The 15,410-nt window shown below is 40.5% G+C and overlaps 2 non-coding genes across 2 annotated transcripts; both read right to left on the bottom strand.

The window, feature by feature from the left end:
* Positions 1–11,237: 11,237 nt before the first annotated feature.
* LOC136132395 (small nucleolar RNA SNORD50) lies at positions 11,238–11,310 on the bottom strand. The gene has a single exon (XR_010656471.1). It is a non-coding gene; the product is annotated as a small nucleolar RNA SNORD50 (small nucleolar RNA).
* A 250-nt stretch (positions 11,311–11,560) lies between these two features.
* LOC136132396 (small nucleolar RNA SNORD50) lies at positions 11,561–11,630 on the bottom strand. Its single transcript, XR_010656472.1, has one exon. It is a non-coding gene; the product is annotated as a small nucleolar RNA SNORD50 (small nucleolar RNA).
* Between the last annotated feature and the right edge of the window lie 3,780 nt (positions 11,631–15,410).

Below are 15,410 nucleotides of genomic sequence, written 5' to 3'. Positions count from 1 at the left end.
AGTGGATCCCAGATAAGAATGCTGGGTGTGGAGGGATAGGGTAGAGGAAGTCAAACAACTGAGAAGCCAGATTGTTTGGACATTGGTGTGTAGACATTGGAGACAGATGACATAAAATAGGACAGCAAACCTGGTCCCAAAGTCTTCAAAATCAATAAGGGGTAGTAATTAGAAGGTTGGAAAATAAAAACCTTAAGTTATTATTTATTCCCACAAAGGGTGGGAAGCCAGGTGGGATAAGCCTAAAAAAATCAGGGGGTTGTACATAAAAATGGAGGAATAATTGTCAAGAAGTGGCAGTGGGAAGCAAGGAAGGTATTGACTTTAACTTCCACATCTGAAGGAGAGAACTTAAGAAGCCTGCAAAGGAAAGCAGTGCCCTGAGGGGAGAACCAGATTTTAATTAGTGCAAGGAGGTAGAAGGAAGGCACAAAAACATGGTTAAGGACGTGTGGTAGTTTCTCACCCTGTAGACTGGACGGTGGAAAAGATTAGGAGGCTCACTTATACATATATATACATTCTTTTTCATATTCTTTTCTGTTATGGTTTATCACAGGATATTGAATATAGTTCCCTGTGCTATACAGTAGGACCTTGTTGTTTATCCATCCTTTATATACTAGTTTGCGTCTGATAATTACAGCAGTAACACGTTGTAAACCAACTAATACTTCAATAATAAATAAATAAATAAGATTAGGATAGAGGACACCTGTCGGGAGGCAGTTTAGACTAGAACGGCTGCACATCAATGTGAGAATATATGTTACCTGAGGCATTTAATTCTTGGATGGTAATATAACCCACTATCTAGAGATAACCAGTGCAGCATTACTGTTTGGAATTTTTTTTTTTTTTTCGGTATGCGGGCCTCTCCTGTTGCGGAGCACAGGCTCCGGACACGCAGGCTCAGCGGCCATGGCTCACGGGCTCAGCCACTCCGCGGCATCTTCCCAGACCGGGACACGAATCCGTGTCCCCTGCATCGGCAGGCGTTCTCTCAACCACTGCGCCACCAGGGAAGCGCTGTTTGGAATTTTTATTGCTGTATAATTTGTCATCATGATAAAATTCAAAGCAATTGAAATTTTCAGTCTTTGGGTATTAAATATACATTAAAATGAAATGTTCCTGGGAATTCCCTGGCAGTCCAGTGGTTAGGACTTGGTGCTTTCAGAGCCGGGGCCGGGAGTTCGATCCCTCGCTGGGGAAATAAGATACTGCGCGGCCGAAAAAACAAAAAGGAAATGTTCTCCATGTTGCCAATGAGTAGAAGAATTTCTAATGGTATTGAAAATTGTCATTATAGAATATTAAATAAAAAATCAGGAAAACAAACCATACAGTAAAATTTAATTAAAATTTATATCTACATAGAAAAAGATATTAAAATTTTTTTACAGTGGTTTAACTCTAAATGGTGGAATTGTGAGTTATTTTAATTTTATGCTTAATGTTTTCCTTATTTTTATCTTATACCTTTTTTATAAAAAATTATAAGATAATTTTTAATAGGTAAAAAAGAAAAAAATATAGCTTTTAGGAAATTAGGTACACTTAAACGCCCCAGAACCCTATGCCTAAAATTGAAAAAAAAAAACATTTTACTTACCCTGAAAGTTTGTGTTCTGCAGATTTGTTCTTTATTCAGTTAAAAATTGATAAATAATTTAAATACCAAGTAAATGGCAAATTGAAAATTGGATAGGAGACAGTTTCTTATATTTGGATTTCATGGAATCTAAGTTTAGTAGGTTATATTTATTCTAAGTTAAGAAGAATGTTCAAAGAAATTTGAGGTACTATTATATGAATCATCTATTAACCATAAATCTAGAATAAACATTAATATGGATTGAGTGTATTGTACTTCCTGAGATACGGCTATTTAGTAAGATAGACAACAGTACTATGGCCAGGACTGATATCACTAGTTGATAGAAGTGTTTAAAGTGCATATAACAAGCTCACCTCCCCAAGATGCCACTGAAGCTGAAGTGATATATCTCGTGTTATTTTATTCATGTCAATAATTAGCTTTCTAGATTTTCTTTGTTAGACTCACCCAAGGAACTCTTTTTTGATAAATTTATTTTGTTTTTATTTATTTATTTTTGGCTGCATTGGGTCTTCGTTGGTGCACGTGGGCTTTCTGTAGTTGCGGCGAGCATCTTGCGGTGCGCGGACTTCTCATTGCGGTTGCTTCTCTTGTTGTGGAGCATGGGCTCTAGGCGCATCGGCTTCAGTAGTTGTAGCATGTGGGCTCAGTAGTTGTGGCTCACGGGCTCTAGGGTGCAGGCTCAGTAGTTGTGGTACACGGGCTTAGTTGCTCCAAGGCATGTGGGATCTTCCCGGACCAGGGCTCGAACCCATGTTCCCTACATTGGCAAGCAGATTCTTAACCACTGTGCCACCAGGGAAGCCCCAAGGAACTCTTTTGGGGGAGCCTGATCAGACAACTTGCAGATATGTGACATTATTGCACAATGGAGAGTGCCAATATCTTTGGATAAATATATCATCTTTGTTGGAAAGAATTATTATATCATCTTTGTTGAAAAAAATTCTTTGATGGAAAAAATTATTTATTGTAAATATATCATCTTTGTTGGAAAAAAAAGCATATTTCCTGTGGAAAGCAGATTTTCAAGTAGCATGCTGTTGACACGACCCCAAAACATCCAGTCAGCCACTTAGACTCTGTTCCCTCTTTCTCTTTTTTTTTTTTTATGTTAGCCAACATGGATGATCACTGCTGGTACATTAATTCAAGAGATGTTACAAATGGTGATATTCTGTCAATCTTTTTCAGTTACGAACTGGGATACATCAATAAAAAACTTTCTCTTTCAATCTGATTATCTGTTACTGCAGTTAGTGTTGGAAAGTCCCTTATTTGCCAGTTCTGAAATTGATAAGTTGGTTCACTAGCACCTTCTAACAGCATCAAAATCAGGTTTTTCTTTTAAGGTATCATTATGAATTCACAGATTTGAACATATTTTGTGTATCTCAGTCTATTGTAGTTATCATCCTTGATAATAGTCAGCATTTCCATATTTGGACAGTAGGAGATGCTCCAAGCTGGCTCCTTAGTTCTTTTCACACAACCGCAAATGTCTGATAGCTTTCTTACTCTCCTATACTATATAGCAAGATGCAGAAGGCGCATCTTGTACATTTCTTGCCTCAGCTCTGTAATCAGTCATTTCTCCAATGAGCCCTGTTTTCTTTTAATGGTAAATGGTAGAGACTACAATCTGGGCCACAGGGGTAGGATTCACAGGTTTTGATGCACATGAATCATACTTTCAGTTTCTGTATTTCCTTTTACAGGGGTTCCCATTTTACTCAGAGCAAAATTCTTTCAATGACGCACAAGACCCGACATGATCCGCGTGCCGTGTTTCTTCTCTTTCTTTAACACACATGCACCTGTCTTTGGGCGACTGTCCTGGGAATGCCCTTTGCTCAGATATGTCCATAGCTCAATCTCTCACTCTCTGTAAGTCTTTGCTTAATCTCACCTTCTCATTGAAGCCTATCCTGTCAATTGTATTTAAAAATGACAACAGTATTTACCTCCCTCCCCAAACCCACTCCCAATGTCCTGTGTTCTATTTTCTTTTTCATGTTGCTTCTCATTCTCTCAAATACTTTATAATTTCTCACATACTTTATAATTTATCCTTCTTTTCCTCCTCCTAAAATGTAAGCTCCACAAGGGCAGGGATTTTGTTCGTTTGGTTCATGGCTGTATCTTCAGTGCTTAGGACAGTACCTGCACATGGTAACTATTCAGGACCTATTTGTTCAATGAACAAAAGAGTGAAACCTTAGGATGTTTCTGAATCACCCCACACCTAACCTCTCAGTGTGCCTTGATCTTCAAAGGAACAGATTGAATTTAAAGCAAACAAAACTTGGGACTTCCCTGGTGGTCCAGTGGTTAAGACTCCATCCCCATTTCCCCTGCAGGGGGGGCGGGTTCGATCCATGGTTAGGGAACTAAGATCCCATGTGCCAATTAAAAATTAAAAAAAAAAAAAGCAAACAAAAGTCATCAAGAAACTGAGCTTTATTCAGATATGTGGAAACAGGTCCATGAATTTCAAAACTATCTTGACATTTCTGGGTGTGTGTTCAGACTCTGAGCAATGTTTCTGCATTCATTTCTGAAGAAGAAATGTAATTTAAACTGCTAGTCTACATCAGTGATGAAAATAAAAAAATCAGAATTGAGATGTACCCCCAAAGAATACACCTTACTGTTGCCCCAGAGAAGTTTAGTCTGCTTAAGGCCTCTGTGGCACTAATGTAATTAAATTGATCAACCATTAGTAACAGGCCCCAAATTGTACTTTTGTATAAAAATAGTTGATTAAAGTTATTTGGTTTGTACCATCTTTCCCATTCCCATAGATTAATGAATTCTGAGGAAATTTAAATTTTTGCAGGAAAAAAATTGGGGCACCACACTATCAGTGGATTGAGCACTGGACTGAGAGAGGGATAGAAGGTGTTGGTTGTCAACTTGGTCATTAACTAGCTGGGTTACCTTGGGCAAGTCAAGAATCTGAATTTAGACTTAGAATGGTCTTTGAAGTTGACTAGGACCAGCCTCCTTCCTCCAGCTCACACTGATAGGAGACTGTGATAAGGAGACAGTACATCCTGTTATTCGAAAGTTCATTTTTAGGTTGCAGTTTTCCTCTTTTTATTTCATTGATCTCCTTTGTGTCTTCCAAAGAAACACTTCAGTTAACTATTCCTCTGGGGAAGGTATTTAGTGGGGTAAGAACACCATCTCTTGATTTAGACTGCCAGATTTTCAATCTAATTCCCTCACTTCCTGTGACCTTCATTAGGTTACTTTTCTAAGTTTCAGTTTCCTCATCTGTAAAATTGGCCTAATCATAGTACCTACCAGATGGGATTATTACTATTATTCCACATGAAGTACTTTCAAATATCTGAAAATAGTTATCATGCCTTCCCTTGATTTTCACTTCTTCAGGTTAAGTATTTCCAAGTCCTTAAAATATTCTCTAGAATGACATGGTTTCTAGAACCCTTGTCTTCATCCTTAGGTTGCCCTCTAGTTTGTCACTGTTCTTAAACGTGGCACCCAAACTAAAAAGTCTATATTATAGTGTGCAAAATACAGATGATGAAATCATTCCTTCCAGTGATCTAGACCTTAAGCATCCTATATTTTAAGTCTCACAGTTCACTCACATATAAATTGTGTAAATACTAATAATGCCTACTCCCTGGGTTACTGTAGGAGAAACCAAGATGATGTATGTCAAAGTACTGTGGAAAATAAAAGGAACTATAGAAGTGTCAGCCATTATTTTATACCAAGTATTTTTCACTAAACAGTGAAATCATGATAGATATGACCTATCAGTTACCAAAGATGTTAAAATTTTTTTTGCAATCTTTTTTTTTTTTTTTTTTTTTTTTTTTTTTTTTTTTTTATGCGTTACGCGGGCCTCTCACTGTCGTGGCCTCTCCCGTTGCGGAGGACAGGCTCCGGACACGCAGGCCCAGCGGCCACGGCTCACGGGCCCAGCCGCTCCGCGGCATGTGGGATCTTCCCAGACCGGGGCACGAACCCGTGTCCCCTGCATCGGCAGGCGGACTCTCAACCACTGCGCCACCAGGGAAGCCCTGCAATCTTAACGTTCATATACAACAAGGAAATTTTACACTGTGAAATATCTAGTGAGCCTAAACCATTTTTTGTTATATGAGGTGATTATAAAAGATCTAATTTCATTTATGTTAAAAAGGTTTTCCTGTGAACCATAAGACTTCAGATAACATTCACTTTATAAGATAGTTTAATTTCTATCTCTAATTTTTTTTTTTTTTTGGCCACGCTGGGAGGCATGCGGGATCTTAGTTCCCCAACCAGGGATTGAACCTGTGCCCCCTGCAGTGGAAGCAAGGAGTACTAACCACTGGACTGCCAGGGAATTCCCTCTAGTTTCTTTACTGAGATTTTTTAAATTGAAAAATTATCTATTTCTTAAATAACTGATCTTGATGTTGAAACAGGCTGGAAAGCTCTGTGAGTGGCAGCTGTTTGTTATTATTCAATAAGAAAGTGCATTTAAAGAAAAAAAAAAAAGGAAGTGCATTGTCAATCCAGTTTCAATGTAATAAGTAAAAACCTAAAGGGAAAATGTATAAAACCAGAGACATTACATTGCATGGACTTTTTCCGTAGTTATTACTCATAAATCTTTAGCTAAATATAAAGTCCCCTAATTATAGCAGTGGCCATTTATCCTTTACTTCTGTCTTAGCCTGTTAAAGCTGCCATAACAAAATACCACAGACTGAATGGCTTAAACAATAGAAATTAATTTTCTCATAGCTCTGGAGGCTGGAAAGTCCAAGATCAAGGTGCCGGCAAGGTAGGTTTTATTCTGAGGCCTCTTGTTTGGGCTTGTAGGCAGCCACCACCACACTGTATCCTCACATGACCGCTTTCTTGTGGGTGCACATGGAGAGGGAGAGGGAGCTCTCTGGTGTTTCTTCTTACAAGGACACTCATCCTATCGGACAAGGGCCCTACCCTTATGACATCATTTAACCTTAATTACTTCCCCTGAGGCTCCATCTCCAAATATTGCCACACTGGGGTTAAGGCTTCAACATATGAATTTTGGGAGGACACAAATATTGAGCCCATCACAAGTTTTCAACTTTTCTCATTACTTTTATCTCTTTTGGAAAACTTAGATCATACCATCATTGCCCACCCTAAATATACATACTGAATTCCATTTTAATGAGACTAATTTATAATGGGAGTCATTACATTGTATACTAGGCACAGAGTTTAAGAAGTGAAAGGGCAAGTTTCTGCTTGAAAAGAACACACTCTAGGGCCAGAGAGAGATAAACACTAATTAGAAATACAACTGCTATGGGTCATTTTATAGTATAACTGGAGAGGATCTTATTTTACCTCATTTTCATCATCTTTCTATGGTACATCTCATCTTTGTTATTACCTGGGATGGTTTTCCAGCAGTCTTTTTTCCCTAATCAACCTGGATCTCAAGGTCAATTTTAACACTACTTTCATCTACACCCTTGATTGGCCCATCATGACTCTGCTCCTCCTGTCCACAGTTTATCCCTAATTTTGGATTAATCCACTGATCTGCTTTCTGCTCCCACATGGATGAGCTCCATAGAAAAGTAGTGAAGAATTATGTTAACTACTACACTTGGTAGTTTTCAGCCTCATCAGGCACTTTAGCACCGCAAGGCAAACGTCTAACTTGTCTGTAGTCAACTCCACTTCTCCAAGTCCAGTGTCTGATGAAAACCTTTATCACACTTCGTAAATTCCTCATCTCCTTCTCTCTGGAAGGCCACTTTGCAAAGATGTCCTCGGATATTAACTCCTTCAATTTTATGCTGACCTCCAGCCTCATTACCCCAAGAAATTATTTCCTTAGCTCTCACCCTTGTTTTCTGAAACTCCTTGATTTTCTATCTAGTTTGTTTCAGATGCGGCAGTTGAACTTGACAACAGATTTGTTTCCCAGTTTTTGTTAATACAAAATCATCTTTAGGATTTGAAATAAACCTGAAATGTCTTACTCCTGGAATGTCCCAGGACTCAACTCTTGGACCACTTCTCCATTGGTATGCACTCCCTTGGTGATCTCACCTTATGGCTTTAAATATACCATCCACATGATGACTCTCCAGCTCAGACCTCTCCCCATATCTCAAACTTACCATGTTCAAAATCAAGCCTCTGCAAAAAGGCGCTTTGGAGAGAGATGGATTTAACCACTATCTTGATTGCAGTAATGGTTTCATGGGTGCATACTTATACTCATCAAACTGTACACTTTAAAAATGAACCATTTATTGTTCTGTAACTGTATTCAGTAGTTAGGAGGCAAGGGCACATCCAGTTTCCTGACCTCAGTAATGTACTGTATTTATAAATATTATTTTTTTCAAATGATGAATTCTATGAGAATTCTGAAATGCTTTTTGCATTGTTAATACTCCTTTGAAAGGAACTATAATCAACTGAGTAAGCATAACTAAGGTAAAGTTCCCAAGTACGTTGGATCATACTGTACTCCATGTGGGATTCTGTGAGATTAAAACTATTTCCTGTTATAACTCAGCTGCATGGCATGCCAGGACCTCAGAGATGGACTGACTAGTGGTCAGGGGGAAGAGGCCAAGACTTGTGAGAATGAGACTGAGTGGTTCTCATATTAGAAAGGTACCCTTCCCGCCCCACCTCAAAATGGTCCATAAAATTTTCAAAGCTTCATGGCACACTTATATTTTGACCTCATTTCTGTACATACCCCAAAATGTAGAATCAGTGAGGTGGAACAATGCCGGAGGCAGTGGCAGTATTCAATGAGGTAATTATTATAAATACCATGCTTTAAATACTATCTGGATCTCGAACCAAGCTTTTGGGAAGAAATATGGGAAGGAGGGTCCCACCCCCAGGGAGGAGGAATTGACAAAAGATAAGCAGACTATCCTAGTAGGCTGGGATTCAAAGGCTCTAAATTTAATGGGTGAACTGGTTTAAAAATCATGAAACAGCCAAAAGCTTTCACACAGGCTGGGCAAACAGCAAGGATCATGAAGTGTATAATCAGTTCAGAGGGCACCTGACTGGGAAGTGCAGTGCAGTGGATATTGGATTTCTAGCAATAGAACTAATTTGGAAAACACCAAAAGGTAGGATTGAGCCTACTGTATTTTAAGATAACCTGGAGGCATGGTGTTACGCAGGGAAAATTATTGGCTCAAGTCACACACATGTAGAATCTTTCAATCTGAAACCAGCCCTAACCAAGCAGATCCTGGTCTATTTCAGTCCTATTCCTTTATGTTTTTAGGCTTTTGATTTTTAATCTACGCTGCCTCTTTTTGCAGATATGCTCTGGAAGGTAAATCCCTTACCCAGATAACAGCTTAAGGTCCCTGGTCTTAGCTAGTAGTTAGTTGCCTATTGTCCAGCTAGGTCAGCATTCACAAATCAGAAGGCCGTAGAGGATAACAAGACCTCTGCTGTGCGAAAGAAAAGTGCTACTAAATCAATCGGTAATTTAAAAGGAAGCTGCTATGTTGAGCTAAGTTCCACTAAAATTGTACCTTTCTGGACCCAACTCTCATCTCTTGTCAAGTGTGTACCCTGCAAAATCAGTAGGCTCAATAAGCGACTATGTCTCTTCCTACTGAAAACATGTCAAGTTTCAGGGAATTTGAATACTTTTTTAGTTCTCTGTTGCTCAAAAAGCTTGCGGTACTGTTGCATTTCAGTCTTATCCTCCACCTTATTTGTCCCACATCTATCCATCCAACTGATGCCTAAATTCTCAATTTACCGCCCTCAGCATACCATCTTTGGTTGGTGTCTCCTACGCCTAAATGTATCACTTGTTCAATCTTCTCAGTTCTTTGCATCCCTGTATCTTGCTTTCTTTCTTGTTATCTCGTACAACTATTGATGTGACAGAGGATATAGGAAATGTTTTACCCTTGACCTCCCTGGCAGGACCTAGTATAGTGCAATGAAGTATATGTACATTATTTGGATTTTATCAACTAAGGAAATTTATAAGACTGACTGGGAGGGAAAGGAGCAAAACCAGAAGGGACTGAGGGAAAAGAGGTCAGAGGGCTCTAAAGCCAAGTTTTATTCATTTCATGCCTTGTTTTGAAGTGACTGATGTTTGCCAACTTTGACAAAAGGGCAGTTTTCTCTGCAAGTTTTGTGTAGATCCCAATTGGTCTTTAATCATTCATTGTTCGTAATTTACTGACAACCAAGTGCCAGGTAGTTAAGGTATCTAGGTACTTAAGATGTCAGTGTGTGAAACAGATCTTATCGAGCGTGTTGTAAAAGTTCCAACCAAATAAAGCAGGGTAAGGGAGATCAGTGATCAACGGTGCAGATTGCAGTGCCAAAGTTTCCTCATTTCCAAATGCACTGAGTGCAATAAAGAACAATGTAACACAATGCTGTACACGGACTGCTAGAAACATTTTCAGAGCCCCATTTTTGTACACTGTCTTAATACTTGGGCCAAATTCACTATGTGCCTGACCACTACAGGCTTATCAGTCTCATGAACGTGACTGAGCTGCATGGACCCAATTGAATTCTCACCAAGGCAGGTGAACATTTTAAGAAACAGAGTTCATTGTAAGGTGACAAGAATATTGGCACTCTGACTTTGACATTTAAATATGGGCTTGGGAACAATTTATTCACGCAGCTATTTAGGGAAAATGATTATGCACGGAGCCCAACCACCTTGGTTAGATCAGATGCTATTACTGGTTTACACTAATCCATTCTGTACAATGTTTGACCAGTTTTAACCCAGATTTTATCAGTGACCTTCCCTCATGGCTCCTGACTGTTATGCTGTGCTCTCTTCCTTAATTTTCAGCATTACTCCTCCCCATTTTTAGCATAAATACCCCTTCATATTACTATTACTAGGACTAAATATTCCACAATTCAGCTAGTATACTGGATAGTTTTGATGCCTGGCTTTCCCTCCCCTCACCCCAGTCATAGGTCCTGTCTCTCTCCTCTGCCCTCACCTTCAGTAATTCTGTAATACTTAGTACCCTGCACAAAGCCAAGGTTTTCCATATCCCCTTGTGATCGCCAAACCCAGTCATCTCTCCCTTCTAAGGATTTTCCTACAATAGTATAAGCTCTCACTTGGCTGTATTTACAATTACGCATTTTAAATTCAGACAGGTGACCAAAGGCTAAACATTCACGCAGAATTATTTAATTACAAGGCTGGACAACTGAAAAAGAATTTTCCATTAAAAACAGTTTCAGAGCTAGAAAGTATCAATAATATACTGGCTAACAGGTTATGACTCTAGGGCAGTGACAAGATTAAACAGAAATGGCTTGAATCTTATGGATGCATTAATCTAGATTTGATGTTGGCTCAGAAATCTATTTACAAATGCAATTTCAAAATTAAATAATCTGTCTTGAGTTTTGTTTTCTTTCCGTGTCCATAAAATGAAGAGCTTTTCCTGATCACCAGTTTTTCATACAACAGACAAGTAAATCTCGTGGCACTAGCCCTAGAAAAGGAAGAACATTTGAGATTTACAAGACTATCAACATCTCAAGAACTTATTTAAAGGAATTTTCAAAAATACTGTCGTCCTTATAATGGTCTATCTCAGAAGCCAGATCCGTATATAAGTTTTTTTCAACAGAAATTCAGGTTCGGGATAGGATCATCATAGATAAGACCAAGGACACAAGATTGATTGTTAAGCAAAATATCTCTACTCACAGACATGTTTACACCTTAGGAACTTCATGGCAAACTGGCCTCTTTCAATAGGCGGACAGCGACCCCTGTCAATGATGGCAGAGAAGAAAAACACTAGTGTGAAGCAACAGTTTTTCCCCCATAAGAGGCATAAGCTAACAGAGAACTCAGTTATAAAATCCAGGCAACAAAAATTTGTTATCTCATATCTGCATATTGGTCTTATCTCAGAAGCCGAATCCGTACATACTTTTCTTCAGGTAATCCGTTTAGGGATAGCTTTCCTCATTGATCAGACCAAACTCCATTAAGCTCAATCACACTGACAATTACCATAAACCAGAGCAACGTTAAAAGGCAAGTACTACGGAATGCTATAGTAGATGCTGTAAGCCACATAACTTACTTTCAAATGAAGCTGTTCATCATCAATCGGTGATGGTCATAGCTTCATTAGTATTCATCGACCTGCAGGATGCTCCTTCGAGGACAAAAAAATTTCTCATTTACTCTACATGTGGACTAAACACATGCAGACTCAAAGTATTAATACGAGTCCAATACACACCTGGTAAGATTGTCAAGTTTTAACCAAGTCATTTTCCAGCAAACCTCCCATACGTTTTGGAACTTTCCTTTGCATCTAAAAAAAAGAAGTTTAATTTCAAATGATGCTCCATCATCGTTTCTGTAAATCAACAGGTTTACTCCTTCGGTTTAAAAATAAGCCCTCAACAACCCTTACCTCTGCCTCTCCACATAACAGCTCCGTTACACCGAAAGCCATTGTTCTTGCGGGGCATCTATTTAAAATTAAGCATTCTCACAGAGTGTCATAGTTCAAGGTTTTCAGCACTAAACTCCTCCCCTTCAATAATCCTATTTGCACACAGCGCCACCTCGGCACAATACAACTCAGTCTCACGCCGAGTCCGGGGCTGCCCGTTTTGAAATAACTGTTGATCTGGCCATGGGAGAAAGACACCCTATCACAGGACTCTCGCTCTTAACGTTAAGGGTAACCCCCCGCCCCCAAATCCCAGGAATGTTGTCTTCTGCCGGCCGCCTCCCAGGCTCAGTCAGGGGCTGCCCGGGCGTAACAACCAGGCCGCGCGCAGCGCCGCGGCCACCAGCGGCCGCCTCCGCTCGAAGCCGGCCGCCACCACGACTCGGGACACGTGGCGGCCCGGCAGCGCGTTCCCCACGTCCAAGTTTTCATCACCGCACTCTAAGCTCCAATTTCTGAAATCGTTTCACCTTTCTGCAGCCCCCAACCTAAGCTGCGCCGCCCGGGTTCGCTCGGACAACCAGCCCGCAAAGCCCGCTTACCTAGAACCACACAGTACATCCCAAGTCCTGACGTAAAAGACCGAGCGCTGTCGCCAGCAGTTCCCTATATACTCTCTCCCGAGCCGGAAAGAGGCCGCCCCGCCCTCTCGCATCTATTGGACGCTGTAGAGTAAGGGGGCGTGACCGGCTCCTGACGGGGCGCGAGAGCGCGCCAGGAGGCTCTTTTCTTTCGGGGGCTCGTTCCGGGGCGTGGTGCGCGCGCCGTCCCTCCGCGGCGCGCACGCCCAGCCCCGGGCGCGCGCCCGCTGGCTCGCCGCGGTCCGTCGCTTCCGAGTCTGGCTCTACGTGGCGCGGGAGTGGCGCCAGAATTTAAACGAACAGCCGCCTTTGCAGGCGAGGCTACCACCTACACTGAGCCAAGTCTGCTCGCGACGGCTGGGGCGGCTCGGGGCCGGCAGTGGACTTGAGTGTAGCAGTGGACTTGCGTGTAGGGCGGCCTCACCGGGTGACCTGCTCGAGAAGTCGGGCTGGCTGGTTGGCTGGCGCCTGCGGGAGTTGACGCCGGGCGACCGCTGCACGCCCGGAAAGAGAAATTGGCGGGCAGAAATGCTCGGGTGAAAAAAGTCTGTGAAAGCACCGTGTTTCTCCTCCGGTCCACAGCGAGAACGCCGCGCGTCTCGGGAGAGCCGGCCCGCCGCGCGGCACGCGGCCCAGCTGCGCTCAGCGGGACCCGCCCCACCCACACGCCGCCGGGCGCAGGGCGCTGCTGTTAACGCTGATAACGCCCAGAGAATTCACCCCGAGACGGGAGACCCGAGAGGTAAATCCTCCGCTTGGTAGAGGAGAACACTGAGGCTTGAAGTAGCTAAATAATTTTCCTAAATTCACACAACCAAAAAAAAAAAAAAGGCTTTGCTATTTACATTTTTTTGTACTAAATTCATTATAATGCATGCAGGAGAAAGATTAATTTGAGAAATTTCCCAGAATGCTTTATCCAAACGACACTTCAATTCAGTAGCTATGATTGCATTAATTAGTAAGTACGGGTAAATATACGTACGTATATGCACACACGGGAGCACGTGACATTAGAACATTTCGGCATTTGAAATTTGAGGTCTTCATAGCACTTAACAACTAGTTATTATGTACGTGTGCGTTTGTTTATTGTCCTCCGCCGCTCTTTATTTTTCCGCCTTAGAACAGTGCCTGGCATAACGCAGGTGGTCAGTAACTACTGGTTGAATAAACGAATGAATGAATATATGCGGTGGCTTTTTAGAAAATTAAAATGAAGACCGAACTCCAGATTAAAAGATAATGGTGAAAAGCAAATTCCTATAACAGGAATCTAAGCGGTGAAGTATTTACTTGGCTGGGCGTTATGTATATTTGAAAATAACCATTTTGTAATGTACAATGTAAATTTGCATATTCCTCATATTAAAAATCTAAAACAGTACAAAAGGATATAAAAAGCAAAGTAAAAGTTCCTTTTCATATCGCTGGGAATCTTCTCCCTGCTATTAACAGTAACCAATATTAATAGTTTTTGAAACTTTCTATGCACATATATGTACGTATTTTTTCACATGCAAATAGGATGTGTCCTTTTCTGCAACTTGCTTTGCCCCCGGTAAGTATCATAGACATCTTTCTGTATCAGTACATATAGATGACCTTCTTGTTTATAGCCTGCATAGTATTCAGTTGGATGTGTCATAATTTCTTAACTTTCCAGCTTTTCACTATTTCAAATAGTGCCGAAGTGAATTACAAGTATATCATAGTGAGCTTGTGAGAAGATCGGCAAGATCGATTTCTAGAAGTGAGGCAACGGTTATGTGCACTTAGATTGTGATAGATATTACTTAATTGTTCCCAGCTTCCTTCCACTCCCATAAAATGGTTGTGTTGTGATTATATTTTGAAGTGTGTTTTGCTAATTGAGAAACATGTATGACTGTTATGGGATGGCCATTGTCACACAATTGAAACCGAAAACTGTTACTCCCTTTGTTCTCTTTGAATCACTGTTTGCTGTGCTGAAGACCCTTAAAATCATCTGGTCAAAAGCAGTATAAAACTCTGACTTATCAATTGAATTACTTGGAGAGATAAAAAGTATCAGATTTCTGGTTCCTAACCTGGAGCTACTAAAGCAGAATATCCAAAAGTGGGACCCAGGAAGCATTTTAAACAAGCATCTGGGACAGTGCTAAAAGGAATATAACATAAAGCACAAATGTGAGTCATATATGTAATTTTGAATATGCTAGTAGCCACTTTTAATTTAAAATAGTAAATAGCATCAGATGAAATTAATTCCAGTACATTTTATTTAACCCAACAGAGCCAAAATATTTTCATTTCAATATATGATCAGCATAAGTTATGTACTCAGTCCTTAAAATCCACTGTATATTTTACACTCACAGCACATCTCAATTTGACTGCCCACATTTCAAGTGCTTCATTGCCACATGGCTAGTGGCTGTTGTATTGGACAGCCCAGGTCTAGGGTGGTTCATATACATATATAAGTTTGAGAACCACTGTATTAGGGTAAGTGCAGTAGTGCACATCTGATATATATTCCAGTCTTAAAAAAAAAAAAGATTCCCGTATTCCTTTTAACTCATAAACAGATAACTCTAACAAATGCAATGCAAAATGAAATGAATTTAGAGCCTGATTAGTGACAACACTGCCCTCCAGTGAATGTGGCTGATGACTGTAAAGTCAGTACATAATTCATTCAAGACTTTTATCTCTTCAAGG

The sequence above is a fragment of the Phocoena phocoena genome, chromosome 12 (genome assembly GCF_963924675.1).
Source record: "Phocoena phocoena chromosome 12, mPhoPho1.1, whole genome shotgun sequence".
Lineage (NCBI taxonomy): Eukaryota > Metazoa > Chordata > Mammalia > Artiodactyla > Phocoenidae > Phocoena > Phocoena phocoena.
The sequence above is the reverse complement of the archived record's forward strand: the minus strand, read 5'-3'. Positions and strand labels throughout refer to the sequence as shown.